At 43.4% G+C, this 14277-nt stretch overlaps 2 non-coding genes across 2 annotated transcripts; one reads left to right on the top strand and one right to left on the bottom strand.

The window, feature by feature from the left end:
• Positions 1-9002: 9002 nt before the first annotated feature.
• Positions 9003-9077, bottom strand: Trnat-ugu. The gene has a single exon. It is a non-coding gene; the product is annotated as a tRNA-Thr (tRNA).
• A 186-nt stretch (positions 9078-9263) lies between these two features.
• On the top strand, positions 9264-9338 carry Trnat-ugu. The gene has a single exon. It is a non-coding gene; the product is annotated as a tRNA-Thr (tRNA).
• Positions 9339-14277: the final 4939 nt, after the last annotated feature.

Below are 14277 nucleotides of genomic sequence, written 5' to 3'. Positions count from 1 at the left end.
CAAGTGGAAGACAGTCGAGCACTCGCAATATAGTCCTGATCTCTCCCCATGCGATTATCACGCTTTCAGTCCCTCAGAGAAGTCCTTAAAGGGTCGACGATTCCTGTCGGACGATGAAGTGCAGAAGACAGTTACAGACTTCTTCACACAGCAGGACATGGTGTTTTACTAAACGGGTATCTTTAACCTGGTACATCAATGGGATGCTTGCCTCAGTACTCAGTGATTTTGCCTGATTGGTATACCGACTGTACAACCTTCGAAGGAAACTTTTTGATCGCACTTATATTTTGACCACTGTAACCACCTTATCCATGCCAGTGTGGATATGTTGGTGAAACTCCTGCACCTACCAGACACTCTGCTTCGTAGAGACTAAAATGTTTGGCCACCACGCTGACGAGTGACAGTTAACGCCACTCCATCAGTTCTACATCTACATATATACTCCGCTAGCTAGTTCTGGCTCCTTGAGCCAATCATTCTTAACATAAAGAGGTGAGCAAAAACAATTGATGGAAATCCACATGTTCATATTGACTGGGACCTTTGCAGATGAATCGGGCACATCCCAATCTCACTATTAAAGACAACTTGCGCTTTAGGTTAGTATCATAAAGAGAACAATTTATTACTTAATGGGGAACTTAGTTCTGAGAAACTTGATCTAAGTCCCTTAATTATCACGATGTTGACGCTATCAAAAACGAAAGAAAAGTTTAAAACAATTCGTCACTGTATTATCAGTCTGTGATGACTTTACTAGTGCTGAGTATAGTTAAGTACATTTGATAAGAGCCTGTTATCTTACTAAACACCTATATCAATGCAAACATCGAAGAATGGATGCATTATCTAGTAACATTTGCATAGCTCATTAGCAGCATAATAATATTTTCAGTGTACAGCAGTCAAAAGTGTCTCTAGTACAACTTCTTTTCATTTAACATTTTCAGCCATCTGTTTGCTTCCTGCTGGCCGCTGTGGCCGAGCGGTTCTAGGCGCTTCAGTCCGGAACTGCGCTGCTGCTACGGTCGCATGTTCGAATCCTGCCTCGGGCATAGATGTGTGTGATGTCCTTAGGTTGGTTAGGTTTAAGTAGTTCTAAGTCTAGGGGACTGATGACTTCCGATGCTAAGTCTGTGAGGGTAATTGTTTTGGTATAGCCGTGCTGTCTCTCGTCCAGTTTCCATCTGTTTGGCTGTACACAAAACTATCTAGGCTTTTGCCCGACACGAGTCCCGGACCATTCTGCTGCTTACAGTAAGATGCATCAATTACACAGCCCGCAACACACAAGGAACACACGACATGTTTTCAGAGGAACTGTCGTTCGTCAGCTTCATCTATCGTGGCAACGATGCATTTTCGGACACATGTTCATAGGACATTTTTTGCTCCATTTCCAGTCAGGAAATCGTCCCCGCAGTTTTTCGGTTTTATTAATTCTCACACTGTATTTTTAATCAAAACTAACATTAGTTCCGACTACTTCTCCCTGTAGAGAGTGAATCAGTTGTACGAAAACAGATTATTGGTATCAGTTATGGAATTAATGAAGCAGGAACTGCACAATGGTTTCGGACTGTGATACTCGAAGCCTTGATATAGTTTTTAGCTACCTTTATTTAAGAGGAAAAGTGATCAGAACTGGTCGTAGTAATTCAAAGGCAAAGATTGTTTTGATTGTATATGGCTGCTACAATCCTGCGTTATATTTGTGATTTCAACGCTGCGTGGTGGCGAACTACGTCGGAGAAAATCAGCAAATCTCATATCTAGTCCAGTGATCGGGCTTTTGGGTTCGTTGTGGGCAGGCAAGAGACGACAGCTTGCCATTTAGTAACTAGTCTCTCCTTCCAGCCTCGATCAAACTGCGCCCACTTCACATGCGGCAATTACCGAGTCCAGCAGCGATGAGAGGACAAGTTGCAGTAATAGCTTCTGACTGCTCTACTCCCTCGCATCTACGCTAACAATGGTTGCCTACGTTACCTATTCATAGACACTATGTTTTATGCAGGGTGATTCCATGATCATGTTACAAACTTACAGGGATAATGGAGAAGGGCAAATGCATCACTTTGTGGTAAGGGAACGAAGTCTGGAAACGACAGAGTCGAAAGGTATAAACGAATATTTATTCAAGCTCCGCCCTATGATTTGTCCAATCCGAAATGTCGAAACATGTCCTGAAAGATTTTATATGGGAAGAATACACTGAAAGAAGCACATTGTCAGAAGTTTAGCTGCTAAGACTCACTGCAAGTATTTAAAAAAAGATGTTGAAAATTGCGAGACTTTTAGTTCCCCAAATGGCTGAAAGAATGTACATCTCTGCTGTAGCTGCGGCAGACAGCGCATGGGCAACAAGGCGGTTGAGTAGTAAGTAGCTGAACAGATAACACGGCACAGCGCGATCGTAATTTGTTAAACGTATTTCAGTACCTGGAGGTAATTTGTCACAACTGTTCGAAGTTACTATTCGCTAGAATTTGAAACTCATTCAATATTCATAATAATTAGCAGCTGCTTTTGCCGTGTTGCTAAGTGTTAACAATGGAACGGAATGGAAATGAAGTCCCATGCTTCATCTACATCTACATCCATACTCCGCAAGCCACCTGATGGTGTATGGCGGAGGGTATCGTGAGTACCTCTATCGGTTCTCCCTTCTATTCCAGTCTCGTATTGTTCGTGGAAACAAAGATTGTCGGTATGCCTCTGTATGGGCTCTAATCTCTCTGATTTTATTCTCATGGTCTCTTCGCGAGATATACGTAGGAGGGAGCAATATACTGCTTGACTACTCGGTGAAGGTATGTTCTCGAAATTTCAACAAAAGCCCGTACCGAGCTATTGAGCGTCTCTCCTGCAGAGTCTTCCACTGGAGTCTATCATCTCCGTAACGCTTTTTCGATTACTAAATGATGCTGTAACGAAGTGCGCTGCTCTCCATTGGATCTTCTCTGTCTCTCTATCAGCCCTATCCGGTACGGATCCCACACTGATGAGCAGTATTCAAGCAGTGGGCGAAGAAGTGTACTGTAACCTACTTCCTTTGTTTTCGGACTGCATTTCCTTAGGATTCTTCCAATGAATCTCAGTCTGGCATCTGCTTTACCGACGATTAATTTTATATGGTCATTCCATTTTAAATCACTCCTAATGGCTACTCACAGATAGTTTATGGAATTAACTGCTTCCAGTTGCTGACCTGCTATACTGTAGCTCAATGATAGGACAGACAGAGCGTAGGGGAACGATGCGGGAGACCTGCACCGCCGTACTGGACAAGGCCCTAATGGAGGTGGTGTGCCGTTGCCATCCTCCAACCATAATGGGGATAAATGATGATGACAACAACACCCAGCCATCTCGGGACAGGTAAAAATCCCACGACCCCGTGCTCGGGAAGCGAGAATGCTACCGCGAGGCAACGAACGGCAGACTGACAAAAATAAAATTAAATTAATTTTTCTTTGCGTTTTCTATGTTTATGCTGGTTAATAACATTTGTCTTTGAGCAGGTTAAGACGAAATATCATGAAAGTGGTATGTAATCGAAACCATCTATTTCTCCAGAAGATTATTTATTAGTTATATTCTTCGACATCCATTCGATTAATGTCGACATTTCTTTAGAAATAATGGAAACATTAAAAGAAAAAGGAAATAGCTGACGATTCTGTGTATTTGAACCATGGCGGTTGTGCTATTTAAAGTCGAGAAGAAAAATACAGTGCCTTCCTATCCCGAAGAAAAAATGTACGGTAATAGCTTTCAAGGCCAGAGAAATGGCTGTGAACTTTATGGTTAACCGAAGGCGGGAGAAAGGGATGAAAATTAAGCAGTGTGCAATGGTGCATAGAATCTAAACGTGACTCGCATAAACGGAATAAAAATTTACAAAGTACGAAATAGACGCCAAAATGAAACTCACAAAATTGAGGAAGAAAAACTATTAGAAAGATTTAAAACTGCTCATGAGAGTCAATGCAACGTTACCGAGGGAGATCTACAAGACTGCGACTTCTCAATTGCAAGTGAGGATAACGTTAATGATTTCATGTGTCTTCCACCTAGTTAAACATATTCAGGAAATTATATGGAAAAGGAAGTCGGCAAATTACGAAGTTTACTTCAAATAAAAGCATAGACGAGATGTGATTAATAGGTAGTACTACAGAGAAGTTCGTAGCTGGCGTAAAGACAAAGCTTCTTGTCATCTGCTAAAACGCTGTGTATGAAGCCAGCCAGTCAGGTTTCGACCAAGAATTGCATGCAAGCCGCATTTTATCATTTCGAGCGAAAGAAATAAAAAGTCGCTTGTGCAGTCGATGAATGCTATGACGCTTTCGTATACAACAGTGCCAGTGATAAGTATCAGCGGATTACTATTTCTGCAACTTTACGTCTGGCTTCAGGATGTAATGGTACTTGAATTACGTAACCATTACGGCACCTCACCTCAACCTCTCGATACCAGCAATATTCTACTGTGTTTCTGTAAAATAGTTAACATACTTCTGTGACAACATTCAGATTTGATTTCATTAATGTAGAGGTACTTCGATACATCGATATGTATATATTGCAATGATATTATTCTGATGTGTAATCTTTCTTTTGCCACTATGATCATTGACGTACCTGTCACTCTGGTTTTTGGGCGCGTAAGACGTTATTAGAGTGTCAAGCTTTGGTCGTCATGTTAAAAAGACGCCAATTGTAGTCAGTTTATGAAATGTGAACTTTAACAGTGAGGAAGATATTTTCAAGTATGTTTTATATTGTGAAGTGATGTTTTGGAACGAGTTACGTGATACTGCAACAAAAGTAATAAAAATAGAAGTGTAACTGAAATTCGGAGTGCTGATTACTTTTTTACATCACCATTGTCCTAACTTGCAAAAGTTTAATCTTCAAGAATGGTTTATGAAACATCTATAAAACTTTTGAATATCGCAGAATAACACCTAGGCCTCTTTGCATCCGAGCTTGGCATCATCACTACCTAGATTTTCGACGATTGGGCCATGAGTTCACAACGAGACCAGCGTGAGAAACACGAAAAGATGAGTGCCTAGCTTATCCATTATTTCACGAAATGACTTTATTAACTGTGCTCTAATGACACCTGCCGCATAATATAACTGTTTTGTTGCCCGAAAATGCAATATTTAGCAGCGTGAGCAACACTACAATCATAATTTTTGACCTTTGTTGTGGTAGGGTTGTTAGAAGGAACATTAAGGTAAATTAGGCTTTCAATTTAAAAAAAAAGCACTGTTTAGATGCAAGAAACTTTTAATCGGGGTTGCAAAATCTGGAAAAATGGAAGAGAATAATTTTCAGTATTACATCCGCAACGTCTTCTTCCAGTTACGGTAAATAATTCAGTGCTTTTGTTGGACTCTTGGCCTGGACTTAACACCACGTCTGTTTTTAAGAGGACGACCCAAAGATTCAGCCTTTCGATAAAAATATTTTTCGGCACTAAAGCATTTTTCAGAAAGTTGTTAGAAAAATTTCTGCTAGCTCTTTGTCACGTCAGGTTTCTCTTCGGAATAGTATTGTTAAACTTCAGTCATTTGTGCAATATCAATTTGCATCGCCAAGTTCTACGAATTTGATCAAGTATGCCCGATATGCATAACAATACGCACAACAGCCACGAACGTTTCTTACTTCATTCCACTTCTGTCTAAATGAAACTAGCAATTACTGTGAAACGGCTAAATGCATTAATTGCCAGGTGTAAGGACAATATATGTTTGGGTCATCCAACAGGCACTGCTCATTTTTCTGACGACCGCTGGAAATAACCACGAAACTGTTTCATTGTTAGTAAAATATACATTATTCAAAATCATAAGAACGGTGCTACAGAAATTGTTATAAAATATTTCGTGTCAACATATCAAGGTCCTGAAAGATGTAAGTCATCTCCAATGTATCATCATACACTGCCCTGATTCTTTCCTCTGCGAGTCACTTGTGTAACAAATATTAGCAGCAGTTTCACTGACGATATGAAATGCAAGTTACTTGAAAAGCTGATGATTTGAGACACTTTTGTTACGATTTCAGTGCTTAATATTCGCATGTGTGCATTCTGAATTTCACCGCGGCGCTACGTTCTCTTGACATGGCTGCGTCTGCTTATCTGCCCAATCGCACATCAGCCACGAAGGCTTCTACAAACTACTTTTATAGGTTCTTCTTGCGGCAATGATTAATTTTAACGTTATTTTAAAATTTCTTGCAGTGCGCCTTAGCAGCTAAAATTTTGACACTGCATTTCTTTCGGTGTATACTCTCTGTATAAAAAATTGCAGGTTAGATTTCGACATGTCGGATTGAACCACTACCTTATTAGCTTCACCCAGCGCTGAAACAATGGGACCAAGGTTCCGAACCCTGATCATGACAAACAATTCCCGCTGATCACTTCCCAGTGCCCTCAGATACACTTTGTGATTAAACGTATCCGGACACCCCTAATAACATACGTTTTTCATATTAGGTGCATTGTGCTGCCACCTACTGCCAGATATTTCTTGATATAATTATTTACCAACAGCCGTATGTATTTTAGATATTTATTGTATGAACTTCAATATGCAATCAGTTTCGGCAGAACACTGATGCCATCTTCAGGCCCCTGTAGAACAAATGTACTATTATAAAAATATAGAACATACGTAAACAATTGACAGGGTTCTGTGCTGACTATGTAAGTGGCTAAAAAGGACATTGTATATCATTAAAACTATATGTAACATTAGGGCAAATATGCTTCTGCCTATGGCATGCTGTTACTAATAGTTTACCCTATTTTACTTGAATATATTATAACAGAGGAATATATGTATACTCTATTATTCATAAATCCGTATGACACATTTGTAATAGGCCGTGCATCACAATAAATGTACTGCATACTATCATATGCCCAGTGGAAGAATTTTTTTATATATAAATCATTTACTAATATAAATGATTAATAAAATAAATTAAAATACAATAAAATGTGACATAACCATGTCGGAATACATAAGTTACATATGTGTAGCGTAGGTCGTGTAGTGTGTGGTGCGATAAATAGCTGCCGCAATATTGACGATAAGAAGCATAAAAAAGTTTGTCTTAAAACCCAATTGCATTCACGAACTAAACCAATGCAATCGTACTATAAAAATCATCAAAAATCTGGTCTCTTAAGCACCACATTGGAACCCCTATATAGTACCACCTCGCAGTGTGTTGAGTGGATTAATGCAACAACAGAAGCTGCCTCATATATTCAAAGTGAAAAAGAAGATTCTCGATCTCTATATATATCAAAAAATGTCTACCTCCCTACATATAAGTCCTATACAATTATGTAGGATTATACCAAGTGGAATCGAACGAATAAAAAGATAAAGAAAGAGAAAAATATAGGAGGCCGCCTGTAAGTCCGAACATAACCTCAAAATTTAAGGTATACCATCCCTATGACTAAGGGTACCACCTATACTCATGTCAAACCACTCATGGTTGCAAAAGGCCGGGTGTAGGTAACGTATAAAGTGACAATCAAGATCTTAATTACATCATACAATGTCATCGTATTCTGTCTAATGACCTCGGTGAGTTGGGGACTGTCTGCATGGGTCTAAATGTCATGGTACCTAAAACCTAGTCATAATATTTGACTAGCTAAAACCAAACTAACGAATTTATACCCATCGGCTAAGTATCAAGGAAATGCAACGTCACATCAAAGATAAAAATTGGTTAAGTAGGATATCCAAGAGTGTAACGACAGGTGACCAGTACAGTAATCCAATGGCGTTAGAAAATGTTGAACACATTTGAAAATTATGATAGTGGAGACCTCCACAGGAGGGGAAAAGTGTGGTGTTGAGCCATATGTGCCTTATGTTGGCAAATATCAAAATACCATCTAAGTATAGTACGTAGAATTCTGAAGTATTATACTAGAGTCCTCATAATCACCCGTATTCAAGTATACTTAGTATCTCATTGGAAGATGTATGGCAACATTAACCTAACATTATCCATAAGAGAATAAGTAACCTTGCTGGTACATCACTGATGACATGGACCAACAAGTTAAAATACAAGTCACTGCGTATTTATGCATACCGGTATCATCAAATCTTGACAGGGTGACACCTATAACGCTGCGTCTGTAAACTGTATCATCCATCCTAAGTACCAGCTAACCGCATGTTCGCTGTGGTAAAAGCGCCCTTATGACTTTATTGTAGTAAGGTTATATGAACAACTAACAGGAAATGTTACGAAAGTAAGTCTTTAACGTCATCTCCAACGTTACCACATATGTGTGAGGACTCACTGGCCTCAAATGTTCAAGGGGCCAAGAAATTCGATTGGAACACAGTGGTTCGATTAAGTCAAAATAATACAGATCTGATGCGGACCAAGCACAACACTCAACATATACGAATCAAACTAAAAATATAAAATATGAACTTCAGATAACGACCCCCTAACTTAGGTGTCAATGGCTGCCAACAACTTTAGACTTAAGTACTAAATATTTATGAATATGAAGACAGTAACTGTTCTCGAAAGAACAGCCCAACGACAGACTTAGTCATTCAATTTACGGTTTATTACCATTAGTTAGAACGGGGTATAAGATTGTTGAGACTACTACCAATGCCGGCCTCTGTGACCAAGCGATTCTAGGCGCTTCAGTACGGAACCATGAGGCTGCTACGGTCGCAGGTTCGAATCCTGCCTCGGGCATGGATGTGTGTGATGTCCTTAGGTTAGTTAGGTTTAAGTAGTTCTAAGTCTAGGGGACTGATGACCCCAGATGTTAAGTCCCATCTGAGGCACCGAGGACACAGATACTGTGAATGACCGTGCAGCTTTTCCCTGGAATAAATGATGATTAACTGAAACCCTCAGCTGCCGACAGGTGTTGTTGATATACCTCGATGTGGACAGCTGAAAATGTGTGCCCTGACCGGGACTCGAACCCGGGATCTCCTGCTTACATGGCAGACGCTCTATCCATCTGAGCCACCGCGGGCACAGAGGATAGTGCGTCTGCAGGAACTTGTCCCTTGCACGCTCCCCGTGAGATCCACATTCCCAACATGTCCACACCACTACATCTATTAGGCGCACTACGAATGTAGTGTGGTGGACATGTTGGGAATGTGGATCTCACGGGGAGCGTGCAAGCGATAAGTCCCTGCAGACGCACTATCCTCTGTGCCCGCGGTGGCTCAGATGGATAGAGCGTCTGCCATGTAAGCAGGAGATCCCGGGTTCGAGTCCCGGTCGGGGCACACATTTTCAACATGTCTCCAATGAAGTACATAAACGCCTGTTTGCAGCTAGGGTGTCCATTTAATTATCATTTCATTACATGAGAATTACTTGCCACCAATTGCTTCAAGCGTTGGAGATTAGGGTATCGCTCTGATTGGGCTGGAGACGTACAACACTATCCCAAATATCACAGAGGCTAACAATTAGCTGTATTTAGAAATAAATGGTAAAAATGAAATTATGGAAATGCAACCAGGTGCATACGATAATCACGATTTAAACGAAGTTTTAAAATGGTCTGGAAAAGGGATTGAGCTCAGTGCAAACATCAGTACACTTAAATCTGAAGTAAGGGCGGTGAATGTATCGATCAGCTTTAAGCAGAAAGGTTCAATAGGCCCACTACGGATTTCACAAAGGGACAGGTTTTGATGAAAGATCCCAGTAAATTTTACTTGTCTGATCAGACAGTGGATATTCTCCCTGTCAGTACAATTCATGTTGAGTGTAACATTGCAACGAACTCATATCCCAACGACAGACTTAGTCATTCAATTTACGGTTTATTACCATTAGTTAGAACGGGGTATAAGACTGTTGAGACTACTACCAATGCTGGCCTCTGTGACCGAGCGGTTCTAGGCGCTTCAGTACGGAACCACGAGGCTGCTACGGTCGCAGGTTCGAATCCTGCCTCGGGTATGGATGTGTGTGATGTCCTTAGGTTAGTTAGGTTTAAGTAGTTCTAAGTCTAGGGGACTAATGGCCCCAGATGTTAAGTTCCATCTGAGCCACCGAGGATGAATAGCGCGACTGCAGGGACTTATCCCTTGCACGCTTCCCGTGAGACTCACATTCCCAACTGTCCACAATTCTACATATGAAATGTACCTTAAAGACATTTGAATCGCCAAAGCGTGCGCGAGTAATGAGTGGATGGGCAAATGTCTATAAGGTACATTTCATATGTAGAATTGTGGACAGTTGGGAATGTTAGTCTCACGGGAAGCGTGCAAGGGATAAGTCCCTGCAGTCGCACTATTCATCTGTGTCCTCGGTGGCTCAGATGGATAGAGCGTCTGCCATGTTAGCAGGAGATCCCGGGTTCGAGTCCCGGTCGGGGCAGACATTTTCAGCTGTCCACATCGGGGTATATCAACACCACCTGCCGGCAGCTGAGGGTTTCAGTTAATCATCATTTACTACTAAATATTGTCTATCCTGTCGCCTTGATATTAAAAAGTTAATACACACATCTACGATTCATATAAAAGAGGTTGACCGACAAAATGAAAATATTGCATAACTCATCTGCCCAATATGCCGGAGAGGTATAGACAGTAATAAGACACAGTAAACATTATGAAAAACTGTATAAAGAATCAATGCCTAAATTTTTTTGTATCGTGTTAGATATCTATACACCATAATCTAACCCCCACGCTATCTATAACCTTTCAACCTTCTTCACTAATACATTACTAAAATATTATGAGGCATAATCAAAAAGGATCGTAATTTTAGTGTTATAGAGTAAAATATATCACTCACCACACGTCACAGTCTTAAAATCACTACACACGGAAAGAGCCATATAACTGGATCCGTGAATCAAATCTAAAACACAAAACAGTGGAGTTAATGAAACAGTTTCAAGAAAGTATCAACACACTACGTTTTATGCTCGATATACCGCTATGCAACAGCTCTTGGTGATCAGGCGACACAGACTGGGGCGGTTTCCAAACATCGATGTGTGGTCAAAGATGAAACCACAGAGGCAACGGTTATAGGAAGCGTCGCTGGTAAGGATCGATAATAGTGTAGTCATTTCTAGTGGAACTCTAGTGAGGACAAAACATTACAAATCAAGCTACTGGGAGGCTAACGTGTCCAGGGACTATTAATGATCTTGATATCAGAGTAGTAGGTCGTAAAAAATTTCGAAAAATAAATTATTTTTAGATTCGATTTGTTCATTCAACAGGTTTTTATCCTCTTGCTCTGCATGGATGTAAATTTCCAACTCTTCAAGTATATCCAGCGTCCATCCCTTATCGACAATATGTCGTATTTCTAAATTGCCGTGAATATTTATGATCTTATGTTTCGTTTTTCGCAAATGATCTTTAATGGTGGAGTGCTGAATAGTACGCAATGCTGTATGTTCACAGAAGCTTTCTTTAAATGTTCTACAAGTCTGTCCAACACACCGGGTGATCAAAAAGTCAGTATAAATTTGAAAACTTAATAAATCACGGAATAATGTAGATAGAGAGGTAAAAATTGATACACATGCTTTGAATGACATGGGGTTTTATTAGAGCCAAAAACAAAAACAAAGTTCACAAAATGTCCGACAGATGGCGCTGGACAGCAAAACGTCAGTGACTGCACATGACAATGGTGTATAAAAGGAGCTGTAATGAGAGAGAGGATCTTGTAGGCAAGCGCACTTCCTCCGACAGTGCCCTAACCTTTAATCCCTTCCCTCCTGTAATACCTGCAGTCTCTCCCATCCCACCTACTCCCTAAGGTGTAAAGCCCGACCCCCTCTGACCACTCCAGAACTCACCGTCCCTGTCCGTCCTCTGGACGCCCCCACCCCTCCTGGCAATTCCCTTCGTCCCACCCCCCCGCCCCGCCGCTGAGGACATCATCAGGTTCCTCACCATTGTCCTGCAAAACGTCCACCCTTTCCAACGCCCTCACACCTTCCAACAGATCTCCCTCGCCGCCCGTTCCGTCTTCCACCTAAAAATGTATGCCACCTACTCCCACAACCAGGCCCATTTCACCTTCTCCTGTCTCGACACCCTCGTCTAAATCCCTGTCATGGCGCGACAGCACCGTATCCTGTTCAACAACATCTGTTCCCTTCCAACAAGAACCTCTTCATGCACACCCTAGCAACCCACCATGTGGATGCCTTCCTGCTCAATGAAACCTTCCTGCAACCCCACCACACCATCCACACTTCGCCCTACCTTCTCCACTGCTCCGATAATCCCCTCCCGATTGCGCGTGGCCCGGTTTGGCTCCAACCTCTCCTTCCCGACCCCACCGAACACCTGATCCTTAGTCTCTTCTTCCCCGGCCTTACCGTCACCTGCGCCACCATCTATGTCCGCCCCAACGGTCCTCTTCCTTTCGACTTCCTCTCCCACATCGACCGTACCTTCTCCTCCTACGTGATCGCCGCTGACCTCAACATCCATAGTCGTTCCGCCACCCAGTTACGGCGGTGGCATCGGTTCCTCTCCACCCTTCAAGGCGATCTCATCCCCATCCCCCAGCACACCCGTCCCGAATCCAACTCCACTCCCGATGTTATTCTCTCCTCCCCCAACCTCCTTGGTCGCATAATGGTGGATGTCCTGGAGCCTATTGGTAGTGACCATCTCCCTGTCCTCATCACCGTTTCAGACGGACGTCGCCCCCGACCCGACCCTCGTACTGACCCTCCCCCTAAGTTTGTCCATGACTATTCCCGTGCCGACTGGAATGCCTACCGGGATACCCTCTCCACCCAGGTCGGTAGCCACCCCTTCACCTAGCGCCACCCTGACGATGTCACCCATGCCGCCTCCTTTCTCCAGCAGACCTTGTCTGAGGCCGTGGAGGCCCACGTCCCTACTGTCGCCATCCACCCCCACCGTCCTACCTTACCCCCACAGGCCGTTCTCCTCCTCTGTGAATCCCGTCGTCTCTACCGTGCCTTCCTCCACACGCGTGACCCGGACACACTACGACGCCACCGGCAACTCCAGCGACACATTCGTAATTTGCTCGCGGCTAAGAAACGCCGGGACTGGCGACAGACATGCACCCGTTTAAATGCTACCTTACCACTCAACTCGTCCAAGTTCTGGTCAGCCTTCCGTCGCCTTACCGGAACTAAACCCTCCCCCTGTTATCCTCTTCTCCATGATGATCACCCTTTCCCTGACACCCTTAGTAAGGCCAATCACTTTGCCTCCTACCTCTCCAATGTATTTTCCATCCCCGATGATCCCCAGTTTGATTACTCCCTCTGCCCGGATATCCGCGATCGGACTGCCACCTCCGTCCCTCCCCTCGCCCCTGGTTTCCAGTACTTGGGCAACATTGCACACAGGGAACTCAATGCCACTATCACTACACAGGATCTCATTGTTACACTCCGCACCAAACGCAAAACGCAACACCGCTCCTGGTCACGATCGTGTCACCTACCGTCACCTTCGTGAAGCTCCTGTCTCTTTCCTCTCCACCCTGGCCGGGCTCTACAATGTAGTCCTGTCCACCGGTTACTACCCCGACCTGTGGAAAACCTCCCGTATCCTCATGTTCCTTAAACCTGGCAAACCGCCGTCCACCGTCTCCTCCTGCCGTCCCATCAGCCTTACCTCGGTCTTCAGCAAGGTCCTGGAATCTATCCTCACCCGCCGCATCCACCAGCATCTCCGCCAGCACCGCCTCCTTCCCGTTACCCAGTGTGGCTTTCGGCCGTCCTTCTCTTCCGACGACCTTCTCCTTCACCTCACTCATCTCCTTTCCGAACAGCTTAATTCCCGTCGCTCCGCAATCTTCCTCTCCCTGGACTTCGAACGTGCATATGACCGCGTATGACATTCCGGTCTCCTCTTCAAGCTCCAAACCTTCGCCCTTCCCATTAACTACGTCCGTCTGATCGGCTCCTTTCTCTCCCGCCGTCTTTCCTATGTCACCATCCATAACACCGATTCGTACACCTTTTTCCCCTCCGCTGGTGTGCCCCAAGGCTCCGTCCTCTCCCCCCTTCTGTACCTGTTGTACACGGCGGACATGCCGCCGCCGTCACCCCTCGTCCACCTTCTCCAGTTTGCCGATGACACCGCCTTCCTTGCCCTTGCCCCCACCCTACAGCGCTCCCAACGCCTGCTCCAATCCCATCTTGACCGGTTCATCGCTTGGTGCAACCAGTGGTTGCTCAAG

Source organism: Schistocerca piceifrons, chromosome X (assembly GCF_021461385.2).
Source record: "Schistocerca piceifrons isolate TAMUIC-IGC-003096 chromosome X, iqSchPice1.1, whole genome shotgun sequence".
NCBI classification, from domain to species: Eukaryota; Metazoa; Arthropoda; class Insecta; order Orthoptera; family Acrididae; genus Schistocerca; species Schistocerca piceifrons.
Note: the sequence above shows the minus strand (reverse complement) of the source record. Positions and strands in the feature narration are given on the sequence as shown.